This window comes from Ambystoma mexicanum, chromosome 11 (assembly GCF_040938575.1).
Source record: "Ambystoma mexicanum isolate Mex_15411 chromosome 11, UKY_AmexF1_1, whole genome shotgun sequence".
In the NCBI taxonomy this organism is placed as follows: Eukaryota; Metazoa; Chordata; class Amphibia; order Caudata; family Ambystomatidae; genus Ambystoma; species Ambystoma mexicanum.
In genome coordinates, this window is record NC_090934.1 from 733,086,887 (window position 1) to 733,104,853 (window position 17,967).

The following is a 17,967-nucleotide window of genomic DNA, read 5'->3' on the forward strand; positions in this document are numbered from 1 at the left end:
GCTGAAGTCGCTCCATCAGCCTTTCGGGGGGGGACAATGGAAGTGGCCACCCTATCCATGGCCTGAGCCATCATCTCGGATGATGCTGCCTGTTGGGTTGCCATACCGTAAATGGATTGCTCCCATGCCGTATTGCCAGGTGGCGTACGGCCACCACGTCGGCGGGCACCACACCTGTCTGGGGCAAGGCGAACTGCGCCTTGCTGTGCCGGCACTGCCTGAGGCTGCAGGACTGCATTCCCCCTCTGATCTGCTGGCCCAGGAACAGGATCAGATGTCGCGGAGTGTGACCCTGCATCCGTAACCACCAAAGGCGTAGCTGCCAACACTGACATCCCCATTGAGGGTTCTGACCCTGGTGCAGGTGGGTGGGACAGAACAGAATCCCTCCCAGGAACACTCACCTGCGACGGCACGTAGGTCTCATCATCCGAATCAACACCTGAGTACAGCTCGGGGGAGGTGCAGCCAGAGACACCCCTTGAGAGCATGACCTGCAGCAGTTGTGGGTTCTCACCCACCACCACACCACGTCCCTCACTGGTGGTCGGTCGGCCCTCGGACCCCTCCTGGGTCTGCACCATCTCCACAACCCCAGCAGTATCAGGTGCGTCTTCCCCTGCAAAGACATAAAAGAAAACAAATGGAAACAGGCATTAGCATCATGGCACACAATGAGGGCTGAGAAGCAAGAGAACCAGTACTTGATTGACACATGTCCCACATGACTAAAACCCTCCCATGCATGCACCCTCACTGCGTATGAAGGGCAGGCAAATGGCACACACTGATGACACCAAGATGGAAGATGAACACATTTTCTGCATGCTGCCCGGCAGTGGCATCACACATTGGCCTGTGATTGCCAGGTGAAATACACATGCCATCACACAGATGGCATGTACCATTGCTATTGAGTGAAGATGGAGAGGAGGGCAGCACTTATTCATTCAGTCCAGTTCCCGCATGTAATAGCTTTTCTAATTCAAACAGGTCTGATTTTTCACCTGGAGCTGCCAGTCCAAAATGGTCCGATTGCACAGGGACATGTGTGAACAAATGATATCCAGGTAACAAAGTCACTCCACTTTACCATAGCCATGTCAGACATGTGACTAGAGGACTGAGAATGCCTAGTAAAAGTGGTGGAATGCAAACAATCTGCCTGAATGAACAGAGAAAAATAAGCAACAATGTTGTGGCAAGGTGACACTTCAAGGGCAACTGGCGTGCTGTTGGCCTAGATGTCTACTGTTGGCAGAAGGGATACTGCTATGGCCAAATGCTGCTGCACAGAATGTATTGCATGAAGCACATGGGTGACCCAAACGACTCAGGCGCACACACCCTCACCTGGCACACAAACAGAAGCCCTCACACACACACCATGCACATGGATGACACACACATGCATGTGCACTCACCGGACAATGCCTCATAATCAGGCAGATCTCCCACGCCTTGGATCTGTTCCTCCGTGACGTAGGTCCCAGCGACTGACTCATGTGGAGTGAGTTCCATGTCTTCTACTGGAGACCCACCTCCAGTCACTAGAGTTGCGGCATGACTTGAGGCCAGCTTATTCTTTGCCCTGCGCTTTAGGTCATTCCAGCGCTTATAGCAATCATTCGCTGTGCGCCTCACGATTCCAAGGGCACTTACGATGTCCGCAATGGTCTGCCAGTGTGCCTGGCGTTGTGCAGGTGTGGTCTTGGATCCTGCAACAATGACCATCTCGTTATCATGTGCGGACACATACTCAGTGTCCGCATTCAGTTCGGCATCCGTGAAGCTGGGCTTCCTCGACGGGCCGGGCTGTGTAGCCGTGTCTGGGGCATCAGCCTGTGCCGGACGAGCACTCTTCCCCTTCCGCTTGGAAGGTGGCGGTGATCCTGAGTGTCCTGTGCCGCTCTGGACACTAGGGGCAGGAGCCCTGGTGGACTCTGTATCAGGAGTGTGGGATTGCACACTCAGCATGGGAGTTGGTGCAGGCATTGGCTCAAGTGTAATGGTGTCAGGGGGAATGTCAGCAGGATGGACTAGGACCGACACTGTCCTGGCTGGGTGTGTGAGAGCTGGGGTGGATGGAGCCGCAGCTGCCCCTGCAGCCTCTCCACCCTGCCTACTTGGGGCAGCAGATGACCTTGCTGCCCCTGATCCATGTGGCCTGATGACATCAACGTGCACCAGCGCACGTGTCATAGGCCTGCTGACCTGGAAGTCAGCCATGGAGTCAGCCAGGTCTGGTGCCACAATGGGCTGGTCCAACAAGGGCTGAGCATGGATGGTGTCAGCCACATCAGCCTCAACCAGGGAGGGGGGGGGATTATGGGTGCCCTTGACTGGTCCTCCACACATGGGGGGACAGGGTCACCCTGCAAGTATCGACCACGTCCCCTACCGGATCCACCACGGCCACCACTTGTGGCTCGTCCACCTTTGCCACCCTTACGGAATCCTCGCCTCCCAACCATGGCACTGATGTTAATGTGCGTATGGGAGTGGCTGTAAACTATTGTCCTGGGCAATTGGGGGTCAAAGGGGTTGGGTACCAGATGGTCATTGTACCCTAGTGCTCTAGCAAGGCTGAATGTGACCCCTGGGGAAAGATGACGGGTCACGCAACGCACAGGAAGCCCAAAAAAGGGAGATGACGTGCACGCAACCCCTCCTAGACCACGTGTGCGGAAAAAAAACCTGCACTACGCTGTGGCACCCAGTAACACAAGAATGAACGTATGCGTGTCACACGCAGCCTAGAATGACCTCTGAAGGGGTAGGCTACACACGGGGCAAGCACAGATGTTAGATACGTGCGTGACTCACCGTCTGCCAGGAAAAAGAGCGTGAAAAAGAAACGCGTTTGGTTGGCAACACCCCCGCTAAAAGAAGATTTGTACGCTGTCTGAGGAGACAGGACAACAGTAGAAGGGAACACTGTTTGAGGGAACAGACCCAGGAAAACCAGAAAAAGAGAAAAAAGAGAAAAAGCTGTCAGAGGTAACAGGGAGTACTAACTTGAAACGCCGTGAAGTAAATCGCGTGTGAAACGACAAGAAGTACAGAATTCACCCACTCGCTCTCCACGAAAAGCACGTACAAGGAAATGGTGTTCTACACGTACCTTTTATGCAGGCCCACACGTCCAGCGTCACTTACGATGCGTGTACGCGCTAGGGCCATTTCCACCAATTACACGCTTTGTCACTTCTGCGTGTAGGGCCATTTCCACCAATTACACGCTTTGTCACTTCCGCGAGTACGCACTAAGGCCATTTCCACCAATTGCAACATTTCCAACGTGTGCCCTATTCAACGTGCACGTGACTTCATAGACGCGCATACGCTGGTGGCCTTTGGGTCAATGAATGTACAGTGTGCTGATGCGTTTACGCGCTAAGGGCCTTTCCTCGAATTACACGCAGACGTGTTGGATTTTCACGTGCAAAATCACTCCCTATCAAGCTGGCCATGCGTTCACACACGGAAGACCACGCTCCTGCCCAGAAGGCCGAATTACTGCCCCCCAGAGCCCTGAGCACGCTCCCACCTGCCATCTGCTGCTGCCTGAGTGCCTGCTGCCCACGTGCCCTGTCATTTGCTGCCTGCACATCAGCCAGGGGTGCTGTTGCTGTGACCACCCCTGCTGGAACCGAAGACTCCCGACTGCTTTTCCATTGCCCCACAGCCCAGCCCCAGGACCCAGTTGCCCACCCACTCCTGCCTCTGGGGTTGCCATGTCGGGCACTGCAACATCTGGCACCAGTGGCAACCCCCGGCCAAGGAGGCAGAAGGGCACCAGCTTCACTGCCACCGAAGTTGGTGTCCTGGTGGAGCATGTCCTGGGGCAGTATGATGCCCTCTTCGGAAGGTTGCGCGCTGACAAGGAAGGACGGACTCGGATCTGGATGAACATCGTGACTGCCATCAACGCGGAGGAGGTGGCAGTCCGCGACTACGAACGTGTCAGGAAGCGCTGGGAGGACTTCAGGTCCAGGACCCTCAACAAGGCCCGGCGCCTCCTGAAGGCAGCGGATGCTAATGGGCGCCGGGGCCACTTGTCGGAAGATCAGATGAGGGTCCTGGAACGCATATCCCCAGCGCTCCACATCCAGGTCCTTGAGAAGCAGACCCGTCTGGAGTCGAGCGGTAAGTGTACATGCATACTGATTGTAAGCTGTGCGTGTGGTGGTGTGCCAGGAGTGTGCAGGTTGAACATGTATTTTTATGTGGCCAAGTAGGGGGGGTGTACAGGGCCGTGAGGGTGACACATGCGAGGGGTCTCATGTGTGACACATGGATGGTGCTTGTGTGTGTGGGCTTGCATGGCACAGGATGTGGAGGAAGGATTGTCAGGTGTGACATGGATGTCAATCAAAACACTGCGACAGTTGGCGGAGGTGTACACATGCATGCAAGTTTGGTGTTGTGTGTGCATGTGTAGTGTACTCCCTTTGTTGCATGTGATGTGTGGATGACCTCATGCTGTTGTATGTGAATGGATGGTGCTGGCTGTTGCAATATGGCTGTGGTATGGCTCATGTGTGCAAGTTGAAATGACATGTGTGTTGGGGATTGTGATGCCATGTCTGAGGTTTACCAATGCCACTCATGTATAACTGTCATGTGTGTATGAGTCCATTTTGCAGTGCCCTGATGCCTGTGTTTTCTTTCTCCCTGTCTGCAGCGTCAACTGATGAAGAGGGCGGAGAAGGTGCTGTGGAGCACAGCGGCAGGGGTCGCACCACCAGCCGGAGACGCAAGGCCCGGATCCCCTCCCAGGTTGTGATCTCGTCGGGGAGTGAGGAGTCCGGTGCCGCGTCCCAGGCCGCAGCTGCCGAGAGGAGGTCCAAGAGGCAGAGGTTGGAGTTGGACTCCTCGGAAGCAGAAGGGGCAGCTGGGACCCCACAGGGCCCAACGGAGGAAGATGGCACGGAGTCATCCAGGTTGGTGGGGGGTTTGGTGGAGGAGGAGGCCGTGCAAGCGACAGTGGCGGGGTCTGGAGGTGGGGATTCCACTGGTGCTAGTGGTGCAGTGCAGGATCAGGGACAGGAGGCAGCACAGGCCGCCGCGGAGGTGCCTGTGTGCAATCCTGTCCCTGCTCCTGTCACTGCATCATCTTGCACCAGCGGTGATGCCTACCTCCAGACCCGTTCTCAGGGAGAGGATTGGCTTACAACACCTGGCCTTCCTCTCCCTGTGGATGTGGCTATCCTGCACCAGGTTGAGCCTGTCCAGGGTGGGGTGGCGTTGCGTCAACGGGCCATGCGAGCTGACCTGCAGTCTTTTCATGATGAGTCTGCACGTCTTCTTGCATGGCTCGTTGACCGCGTTGACCCACTGGGACAGCTCACCAGGGCTGGGTTCCTCCGTTTCCTGGACCTTGTTCCGACTCCCTTCTCCACAGAACCCCCTATGCCCCAGTCGTCCTCCATGCCATCTTCCCACCCATGTGTCACCTGGGTGCCCTGTGGAGCTGCCTCCGACCGTGCGGCCAGGCTGGTGGACAACAGATCCCTGCCACAGTCGGGAGTTGGACGTCCAGCAGGGGTGGCCACATCAACGACTGCACCCCAGCTGGAGGAGGATGTGCAGGCACCATCGGACAGGGCACATGGACAGCAGCAGCTGCAGCAGCAGGAGGCTGTAGGTGGGAGCCACGATAGCTCGGGGCCTTCAACATCGGAGGGGCAGGCATCGGCCGGAGGGCAGGAGGACCCTGGACGAGAAGTGTCTTCCGTGTGGCAGCGGTTGGGCCACGCCATAGATGCGGAGCGGCGGTGGGCGGAAGAGGCGCGGCTCACGATGGTCAGGGCGGAGAACTCCATGCGGGGGGCCCTGAGGCGGGCCGAGTGCCTCGAGGCAATCCGCAGGGAGTTGGAGGTGAACATGTCGGCGTCCCTGCAGACCCTCAGGGCCATGGAACAGGACCGCCTCTGGGACATTGAGCAGGAGTTCGATGATACCCTGGCCCGGAACACCACTAAGTGAGCCGCTGGACTGGCCCGCCGCCATTGTATATAGTTATTTAGTGATAGGTTTCCTTTATAGTTTATTTTTATTTGGAGTCGGCGGACACTGCTCCACCTTTTGTATATAGTTTCATTTTAGATAGGTTTTTTGGTAGGTTTCATTTCTTCTCTTGGGATGATGGACCCTGAATACTTTGTACATAGTTGGACTTTGGATTTGGATATGTTTTTTACTATGAATATTTTTTCCCATGGAGCAATGGTTTTCTATTTCTTTTTTCCCTTCATTTCCTTTTCATGGACTTGAACTTTGGAAGATATTTTTTTGGATTATCATTTATTGATTTTAATTTGAAAAGGGACAGCCAGCTTAATTTTGTTATTTTTTTACTTGTGTATTTTGGTTAATTTTGATTGCCATTGTTGTTGTTTTTAATACATTATTTGGATTTTTTCATTCTTCAATGTGTGGTTTCATCTCATTGTTTTCATGCATGTCATGATATAGGTTTTCAGGTTCACTTGCAACCATTGTGTGTGTGTGAGACACATGTGTTGATTTACATTGTTTCCATTGGAGTAGTATCATGGGCACATGTAATACTTGGTTGTGTCTTTGGGCTGTGGTGGTTGGCCATGAGGCACATGCTTGAGGATTGTCAGGGCCTGGCGGAGGCTGCCCATGGTGGGTGGGGGGTGGGGGTGGTGGGAGACATGGGTGGGGGCCTGGTGGGGGCTGCCCATGGTGGCTGGGGTGTGGGGGTGGTGGGAGACATGGGTGGGGGCTTGGTGGAGGGTGCCCCTACACTGCTGGGGGGGGTGGGGGTGGGTGGGAGACAAGAGTGGGGGCCTGGTGGAGGGTGCCCCACACTGCTGGGGGGGGTGAGGGTGGTGGAAGACATGAGTGGGGGCCTGGTGGGGGGTGCCCCTGGATGCTGGGGGGTGGGGGTTATTGTTATTGTTATTGTGCTTATACCGCGTGTAGGGGAGGACTGGTCCAAAAGACCCTCCTCGCCCACGTCTCCTCCCCAGGTGAGGGCCATGGCTCACTGGGCGTCCCCTCATACCACCCGGGCCCAGGTGGTGGAGGGTTCACCTGCTGACGACATTGCCCACACGTATTGATGCCCACATATATCGAATTTAGCTAGGCCCAGAAACCATTTTGTCTAAGCAAAGCTGGTGTGAGCTCTGCGCGCTGCAGCGCGGCCCCCCACCCACGGAGAGTTTCAATTATCCCTGTCGCCACAGCTCCCTGGCAGATCCGCTGCAAGCATGTTCCCACGAGAAGGACGGACATGAGCTAACACAATACACTGACACTGTAACATTTCACCGTCCGCAGGGCATCACTGCTCCCAGAATGACCCGGTCAGCAGGGCCTGCGTGATGGGAAGGTCTGTAGAATGGTCCTCTGATGAAAGAGGAAGAGTACCCAGAGATAAATGTAAAAAACTACTTGTTGCATTCCCCCCATACACACCATGCATGCCAAAGATACCTGTAGAATTGTGTAGTTAGTGTACATAACACCAGCCATAAAGGACCCGCACATCCCGCGGTCCCGCGCCATACCTGAACTAATGCTGCTACAGTACACAAGAAGGCGAGTGTAACCATGCAGGGGGCACCAGTGATGGGAGTGCGAGAATGCACTCGCCACGTATGTATGTTCAAAGCCCCTTGCATACCGCCACCGTCACATACGGTGGCGGTTCATTTTCTGTGTGCTGCACAAACCGTAATGCTACCTCACTTATTGCAAGATGTATATGCATATAGTTTAATACTGTAATTGTTGAAATATCGTGTACTAATAAGGTGCTCGGACTGAACATAACTGAAATGCTTCCAGCAAAGTGAAATGTGTGTTCTCAAGTAATTCAAACAAATATTATAAAGTGTTCTAATGATTGTAATGTTTACACCTCCAAAAACCGGCAACACATGAGGAAGATACCTTTGCAAATATGTGCAAGGCCATTCCCCTCCCACCCTGCGCAGGCTGCTAAAAGCATGAGAACAGAGGCCCGAGCCGCGCTGCCCCACCTCCCCCAACTAGGCTGGAGCCACTCCACAGATGCGTAGCCCCCCTTTAGAGCACCCAAGGCCACGGGCCGCCACCTGCATTATTTACAGCATAGCAGTAAACCTCTGCCTGAACCCACACTTCCAAAGGCGCCCCCTCGTAAACCCCACAACCCACCAGATCATCTTAGACTTATGGCCCTGTACAACGAGGACACCCAACACTGTGGCAACACACAGCGACACATTTATAACCACATCTAACAAGACAGGGAGACTTGTACCGTCCGTCCCATGCCCCGAAGCTTAGCCCCTCAACCTATGGTACTGGTCAACAGGACGCTGGTAACCATGCCCTGATGAATGACCATCAGACCTCTCACAAGGTGCATTCCTCCTGTGTTGCATTGACCTGTAAGATAACCTATTGAAAGATTTACTAAAGAGAATAACACTGTAATGACTGAATGACTGCGGTGTGCATGGCCTAGGGCAAAGAAGTCAGGAAAAGACATTCATCTCTGACACTGGACGCGGAGGCACACCAACACCGCCCGGATGAACTCTGCCAATTTGTCAAGCCCAGCCCTAACCACGAGGCTGACCAGTGACGTTCTTCTGCCACGACCAACCACCTCGCAGCAGCACCTATAGTTAGTCATCGCCACCCAATCCCATTGTATTTGTGCCCCTTATAGTATGTAGGTTTTTGATGACGTTTTTTGTAATTATATACACCTGTCTTTGCGATTGTCAGACAGAGCGCTCTCGGAGTTTGCAGAGTTCTTTGCATGCCCTATTCTGATTGATAAACTCCCATTTAAGCTCACCCGCACTCTGTCTTGGCTTTATTCCCTACCTGGGAGAGTCCTTCATTGTCTCTCATTGCGGGGAGGATCGTGCTGGCTGGGGACGCTCCCTTTCAGTGGTGACCCCGAAAGCGTGATTCTTTTCTATTATTTCTTCCCGATCTAACGCTACCGTCCCCTTTTGGCACGAGAATCTCCGGTCGAAAAGGGATACGCACGGTGAGCCGGCTCCGGAAGGCTGGCCGCCAACGGCGACCGGTACAATAAGAAGTGCGCACTCAAAAGAGAGGGGGTACGGGATCCCAGTTGCAAAATCCCCTTTGAGTACCGCTCGCCGGAGCCGGGGCTGACTGTTGAGCTGACGGCGACACTGCCTGGACGGACCCAGTTTCGGAGACTATCGGTTCAAGACGGGCACGTGAGTATTGAGTGCGAGCGACTGTAAAGGGAGTGGGGAAATAAGTGTAGGACAGGGAACGAAGAGAGGGTACGCAGATCTTCTAAAGATCATTCTAAAATTTCCTTGCTTTTTATTTGCATATGGCCATTAGGATTAAGAGGTGAAGAAGAGATAAACGTGACGGGAACCTAGCTCCGAAAGGGGGTGGAAGGCGGCGCCGCATAGTGCTATCTTGACTAGTACTGGGAATATATGAAGAAGTGGAATATAAGAAAAAGTGTCCAGCAAAAGGGGGCACTGAGAATATATTAGAGACCGCTATTACTTCTTTTCTTTTTCTTTAGGGTTAGGGGGAAAAATAAATGTGAGATCAGTACAAAGCTAAGGGGGAAAGTAAGAGGGGGAGAATCCTACTACAAAAGAAAAGAGGAGACCAATACATATATATATACATGCGCATCCATATATCGGGATAAGAAGGATAGGGACAGCCGGCTAGGGAGGAAAGGGAGGGCAGCGTGAATTGTGGACAGAGTGTTACTGGGAGGTGTGTGCACCTCGTATGGGTCAGACGACAAGTTGATGTTGTAAGTGTGTAAACTGGCTATAAATGTACATAAATGGAACGGTCATGGTAAGTGTGACCAGATAGGATTTCTGTTGAAGAGATAAAACGACAAGGAGGAGTGAGTGTGTGCCTATCTTGGTTTCCGGGTAAATGTTGACAAAATAACTGATGGTTTGCTCTTGTATGTGCCCCCCCCCAAAAAAAAAGAGAAGAGAATAGCTACTGTGTACAGCCAGTTGTGCATTGCGCAGGGAGGGGATAGAGCACACGAAAACAATAGTGGTAAGAGGTTTACATTGTAATTGTAGACACACAGCTAGAAACAAACGCTAGAGGAACACACAAGATGGGGGCCGAGACACCCTTGTCGCACATTTGTAAGAGTTTACCAGGCCACGCGGAGCGGATTAAGAAATATCATGACCAATGGGTGACCGAGTTAAAGGGGGAGGGGTTACCTCAGATTTGGCCCGAGGGAAGGTCTTTTGATAAAAGCGTTTTGGACACGGTGGCCACATGCATTTTTCTAAAGTACAAGGGGAAGCAGTTGCAGAACAGGAGAGAAGTATTAGATTTCTGGAGGTTATTTGAAGAGATACCACCGCCTAAAACACCAGTATTGAATCCTGATCTCCCGTCCACCACAGACAATCCAATACTGATACAGAAAGATGTCAAAGAAGTGTCAAGTGTAGCGCCACCAGTAGAGGTAATAAGTTTGTACCCGATATTAAACAAGCCTGTGCCCGCAGAGAGGTACAGTGACACCACTTACGTACCTCCCCCAACAGCTACTACACCCCACCGGCCCACGGCACCTCCGCCATATGAAAGCACCAGGGAGCGAGCCCAGGCAGGCACACAAAGGGTAGACATAGAGAAGCTCACAGATGATTTAGAATCAAGACTGTCGATAGCAAAAGATGAGCTCTCAAGGATAAAAGACATATGCGAACGAACAGCACTAGATGCAACTAGACCAGGGCGTACGTCTAGAGCACCAGGTGAAAACAGAAAGCCCGAAGAGGGGTGGAAAAAGGGCGAGATCCTGTTTAGAATTGAGGAAGAACCAACACGAATAATAAAAGTAGGGACCCAAGAGGGAGATGTTGGCAACGAAGAAAGGCTTGGGGGAATTAGAGAGGAATTACTATGTGATATAAGGGACGAGTTAGAAGAAAGCGACAGGTTGAGTATGGCGATGGGAGGGGGAAGCGACGGAGAGGAAGGTACATGTTCGATGAGAACATTGGACGATGAGTGGACGGGGCGATTGAGGAACAGGGTGGGGAAAATGGCATCACTGGGGACATCAGCGGTCAAACCGGGTCCCGATGGAACGACAAAAGGAAGGTTACAGCTCCCATTGATACATAGGGGAGGAGGGAGGCCCAACTATATTCCATGGGCTCAGATGGATAAAGCCAACCTACTAAAGTTATTGCCCCCGTTGTCAGGAGGGACAAGCAAGTGGATATACGCCTTTGAGAAGCACACTGCCGGGGTACCCCTAGCAATAGGAGACGTGAAGAGCTTGCTCGTATCAGCGGTGGGAGATCAGGCTGAGAGAGTATGGGTTAAGGCTGGTTTCCCGGGAGTAACACTAGACTGTGACCGCCATGATGGAGCCTCCTTTAACACAGTACGGGCAAGGGTGTGGGATGCCTTGCGGGAAACATTCCCGGACACGCCAGACTTACAGTCAGTAATGCAGTGCACAATGAATGATGGAGAGGAGGCTATGGATTACATTTTTCGGGTCCAAGAGATGTGGAGAGCTGAAACGGGTACGCCCTGGTATCAATCAACATCCTTATTTTATTTTATTATAAAAAGAGGGCTCCCCAAAGAAGTACAAAAGGCGCTCGATAAAATAGCTGGTATTGAAGCAAAGGGGTGGCCTGAGATCCAAAGCATAATAGTACACCATTGTAAAAGAATAAAGGAACGGGAGAAGGAAGTGGCACAGAAGAGATTGGCAGATGAAGCAAAACTAGTGCAGACAAAGTTGGTGAAGGTCGCAGCGGCTGTAGCTGCACTCCCCCACTACAGGGAGGGAGATGAGGAGGAGGAGGGGCTGACAGCAATACAAGGAAGAGTGGCAACTAATTGGGCAGGAACAGGACAGCGGCAGTGGAACGAGCAGGAACAAGGTGGAGGTCCGCAGTGGCAAGAGTGGACCCCTCGAGGGGGACGAGGTGGGTACAGGGGCCGAAGGGGAGGTGGAACGGGATATGGAGGGATGGGAGGAAATGGATGGCAGGGCCCTAGAGGTGCGCAAGGGAGTTGCTGGAACTGCGGAAGATGGGAGCATTATTCTAGGGAGTGCAGAACCAGGCCCAACAATGGGTTCCAAGAAGGAGGACAGTATGGCCACCCCCACCCGGTGAGCCCATACGGTCTCCCTATGGGACAGCAACAGCTGAGAAACCCAGGACAAGGTAACATTGAACAGCAGCAGGGTCCCCAGTACAGAACACAGGCCCACCCACAAAATAATGACAATATGGAATATACGCCAGGCAACCCTTTCGCAATAACAGCAAACGGAGCCCCTGCTCCAGCACCCTACAACAGCATGTCAGTGGTTTCAGGGAGTGTCTTCAACCAGGGGGGGGCGATGAGACATCCCGCATAGGACAGCCCACAGAGAACACTTGCGTGTCCAGTTCTATCTACAACCTACAATGCCGCAGAGGAACCATTGGTTGGGGCGCAGATAGGAGACAAGCAGTTCATATTCATGGTTGATTCGGGAGCGGAAAAATCATGTATCAGGGAGGGCCGGTTCCCGTTGTCTAACAGGAAGTTAGAGACGCATGGGTTCTCTGGGGCTGTAATTGAAGTTCCTTACACAGAAGCATTGGATGTAACAGTGGGGGGGTAAAACTGTAAAGGCACCCTTACTGTATTATGAGCATTCGCCCATAAATTTATTAGGGAGGGATCTCCTAAGCAAACTTAACATGACCATATCATTCACTGAGAGAGGAATAGTGTGCTCTACACCCGGGATATGCCCCTTGCGGGCAATGCTGGTAGTGCAAGCCTACACGACCACACTGGAAGTACGAGGAGTACCAGAAAATAAAGAAATGTTTATTGAAGGGCTAAAAACATTGGCCCTCATAATTCCAGAGCTAAGAAGAATGAACTGGAGGATTCCAGCGGAATTCCTCTTCCGCCCCATAGTGTGCCCTGATACCGCACCCGGAACAGTGGTACCGTTAGACCTGCACGCTGTACAGGTGTCAGCAAAAAGAATTGCTGTGATTGGAATGGATAGGGAAGGATGTGAATGGTGCACAGTACTATGTACAGATGCCAACATCGCCCTACGAGAGGTAACAGATGAGGATCTCTTCTCTGATGCAGAAGGGGATGGTGAGATAGTAATGGAAATAGCGATGCCCTGTGACATTTTGATTCAAGCCAGAGAAACCCCCGTCCAACTGATGTCAGTGGTAGGAGCACCACCGTCATTCTTTGATAATGACATGAGGATCGTACCAAATAATTTGTGGACAACCGGCCCCCATGATGTAGGGCTGTTGCATGGAGTACAACCTGTGGTGATAAAACTAAAGCAGGGAGCAATTTTACCCCGAGTCAAACAGTATCCATTGTCCCGTGAGGCTGAAGAAGGGATAAAAGAGACCATCAATGCACTCTTACAACAAGGAATCATAGTGCCCTCGACCTCCCCATGTAACACATGCATTTATCCAATTAAAAAAGCAAAAGGAGGGTCTTGGAGGATGATACAGGACTTACGCCCCCTAAACGATGTAATTCAGAAAGAGTTCCCTTTGGTCCCGAACCCTGCATCCATATTATGCAGCATTCCGAAGACGGCATCACATTTCACAGTGGTGGATTTGAAAAATGCATTTTTCTCAATACCCCTTGCCGAAGAGAGTAGATACCTTACAGCATTCACACTAGGGGGGAAAAGGTATGAACACTGCAGACTACCACAGGGATACTGTGAGAGCCCGAGCATATTCAACCGCATATTGCATGAAGACTTGGGAAACCTATCAGTTGCGAGTACAATCATTCAGTACGTAGACGATTTGTTAGTGTGTGCACAAGACGAAGAAGCATGTAGGAAGGATTCAACAACGCTCCTGACACTATTAGCCAACAAGAGGTACAAGGTAGATCAGGAGAAACTACAGTATTGCCTGACAGAGGTCTTATACCTGGGTCAGCTGATATCCAAAGATGGAAAAAGAATAATTCCCGACAGGGCAGAAGCGATAAGATCAGTAGCGGAACCCACAACAGTAAAAGAGATGCAGAAATTCTTGGGAATGTGCAACTATTGCCGAGCATGGATATTAGATTATGCGGCATACACCAGACCCCTACTGCAAGCACTCAAAGAAGCACAACAGGACAATAAAAAGATCGAGTGGTCAGGAGAAATGAGTGCGTCATTTCAGTCATTAAAAGAGTTAATTTCAAGCGCTCCAGTGCTAGCCAACCCTGATTATGGACGCGAATTTTACCTATTCTCACACTGCAAGGGAACACTCATGACAGCTGTTCTGACACAAAAGACGTCCTTAGGACACAAGCCTTTGGCTTACTATAGTGGCACTTTGGATGCCATAATGCAAGGCCATTTCGCGTGCGAGCAATCGCTCGCTGCAGCCGCGTTCGCGATTGAGAAAAGTGCCACAATAGTAATGGGTTGCCCAGTAACATTGTTTGTGGAACATTCATTGTTTGCAATACTTGAGAGGTCAAAAAGCACACTAACAACACAGCGGGCAACAGCATATGAAATAATATTGTCTAGTACAAACATCCATGTGGTACGATGCAAAACAGTAAACCCCGCGACATTCATTTCAGAGACCTGCACATTAGAAGACATGCAAGACCACGATTGCGCAACCTATACAGGGGAAAGAGAAGGGGACACAGTGGTGTGTGAGAACGCTCTGAGCGAGGGGGAAGTGTACTTCGTGGATGGGTCTTCATCGATTGATGTGGATACAGGAGAAAAGCATGTTGGGATGGCGGTGGTGAGATTAGAAGACGGTGAGTATGAAACACTAGTGCAGTACCGCCTCCCATCACATTACTCCACACAAGCAGCAGAATTGATTGCGCTCATAGAAGCGTTGCATGCAGCAAAAGGTTGCGCAGTAACCATATACACGGACTCAGCTTACATGACAACAACAGTGCATGGAGGTCTAGCAAGATGGGGGCCGAGGGGATTTCGGCGAGCAGACGGAACACCAGTACAGCATGCAGATTTGTTGAAAGACTTAATTGAGGCCCTACAAAACCCTACTGCAGTGGCAATAGTTAAATGCCAAGCACATACATCCAACACAGACATTGTGTCTTTGGGAAACGCGGCAGCGGACGCTGCCGCCAAGGAAGCCTCCTATTTTCAGAAATATGAAACAGGTGAGTACATGATGCAGCACAAAACAAACGAAGAGCACCCAGAAGGGTACAATACGATGCATATATCCCAAATATTAGAACTACAGGATGGGGCTAGTGCTGACGAAAAGTTGATGTGGACAAAACGAGGGTGCAGCAAGTCGGGAACAGACTTATTGTGGCGGCAAAATAACTCAGGAAAGTTAGTAATGCCAATGAAGCTACTAGAGATTGCGTTCCAGGAACTACACTTCCCTGCGCACAACACAAGACAGCACATTGCAGCTGAAATACAAGAAGAATGGTACGTACCCTGTCTCCAGGAGCACGTATCCCGGTTAGCAATGGAATGCACAACATGCCAGATCTACAATTCAGGAATGACATTACGCACACTACGAGGAACTATCCCAAAACCCATTGGCTCATTCAGAGAGCTGCATATTGATTATGCAGACATGGGGGAAAGGTGTAATGGTGTACGATACATGATCGTGGTTGTGTGCCCATTTTCAAGGTGGGTGGAAGCAGGTCCATGTGCGCGACCGGATGCCAAGAGCGCAGCAAAATTTTTAGTGAGGGAAGTTTTCCCGCGCTGGGGGATTTGTGACGTGATCCGCTCAGAAAACGGCACACATTTTGTGAATGAACTCTTCAAGGAGGTGACAACATTACTGGGTATAAAGCATAAATTGTGTTCAATTTATCATCCTCAAAGTAATGGCGTAGTGGAAAAGATGAACGGACTGTTGAAGGGCAGGCTGTCAAAACTATGCTTCTCATTGAAGAAAAATTGGATATACTGTCTGCCCCTTGCACTATTTGAACTGAGAAATCAGCCAAGTAAGGACCACCATTTGTCCCCGCACGAAATAGTGACTGGGAGACGAATGCACACAGCACACTCTCCACTGCGCGAACACTCAGATGCACACAAGAGCGCAGCGATATTGGGAGAAGAATTCACAGACTATTTGAAAAAAGTGACAAGGGCAGCGCGCGCAATATCAAAGCAGCTCTCCCCACCCATTACTAGAGAGGAGGAAAACATAACAGGGTCTGCAACAGAACCCGAGCAACAGCTACAGCTAATGCCGGGAGAATTAATATATGTCAGGAGTTTTGTGCGTCGATGGAATGCTCCACGGTTCCACGGCCCATACAAGGTAGTGTTCTGCACACCCACCGCTGTAAAAGTTAAGGGATTGCGGTACTGGATCCACTTGACAGATGTGCGAAGAGCATATAGCAATGTGCGAGAGGAGGGAGGTGAGGAGGCACAAACAACAGCAACAGCTGCAACTGAATGAAATGAATGATTTTTTACCCTATGTGTATGTGCGTCAGCAATGGACGTAAATGGGAAAGTGATTGATAAAATATACCTGTGGGTTTTCTTTTTGTTTTGTTTTTGTGGTTATATATATATATAAAAAAAAAAAAAAACAATGCATAATGGACTGATAATAAGGGGGGTCTTTGTTTAAAAGTAATTAATGAAGCGATCAAAACATGAGATGTTGATACCTTTATCTGTCAAAACCCTCCCCTGCAACCCTCCCCGCTTCCCTTCCCCGTCAACGTGTTTACTGGTACCAACAGTGCCAACCACAATGTTTACACAAATTGTTTACACAAATGCACTTAATGCACTTTTATATCTCAAACAGGAACTACCATGGCATCTAACAGGCAGCCTGCAACGGATAGAATTAGTAGAATGAGAGAATTAATAACTGAGAGATGCATGTATTCGTATGAGTGCGGATTATCTGTGTGTATTATTACGTTTTTTATGATACTGTTTGGTCTGGTCACATATTGGTTTATAGCGTTCATCTCTATCGAGATGAACGAGGGGGGAGGGATTAACAGCACTGGAATTAACAGCACCACTGGGACCAATGTAACTGCAAGTGCCAATATAAGGGAAGCTGATTTTCTGGTATGGGATGGTACTAAACTTGTATGGGGTTATTACACCACACCATCCAATACTGTCATATCTGAAAAGAAAGGACCACAGGGTGAAGTGCAAAACAACACAATGTCCCCACCTGGGATGCCAAAGTATAATGCTGGCAGTTTAAATGACAGAAACCCATCTGCTATATCATGGCTGTACAATACGCCTACCAGTCAACCAGCCCCCGTTTTAAAAGACAACCTGCAAAATAAAGTAAAAGACGAAAATGAAAAAATGCTAGCAGTACACGAAACATTATACGAGGATTGGGCCAAGGGAGGCGGGAATGAGAAAGGGGGGTCTATTCTTTCCCTCGCCCACGAGGCTGGGAAGTACATGAGGAATAAGAACAACAGACGGAGAAGGGACACCGGGAGGGGAAGATATGATGAGTATTATGGGTTAGGATTAGACAAAATGGAAGACCCACGACACCCCCACCAGACAAATAAGTGGTATGCAGATATGAGTGCCACCGCAAAACAAACAACAAATGAAAGTTGTTATGTGTGCTCCCTCATTCCCCATGCTTCAGGCACACCCAAAGTACTATTGCCCAAAGAATTGCCAATGGTGAACGCCCAATGTCTCCTTCATTTAACGTTATGCAGGATTAAGAACACCTTCCAGGCACATGAAGTTATTTTTAAAATGATACAGAACGAAAAAACCTGCTACTCCAAACCTGTAGGGGTGGTATGCCTGGAGGAACCATTTTTTGTGATACAAGGGACACTTTTTTCAGACAACAAATGGAAGGATGAAGAAGTGATGTGTAAAGTTGAAGCATTGAGAGGTGTGGCGCCAGAAAAACT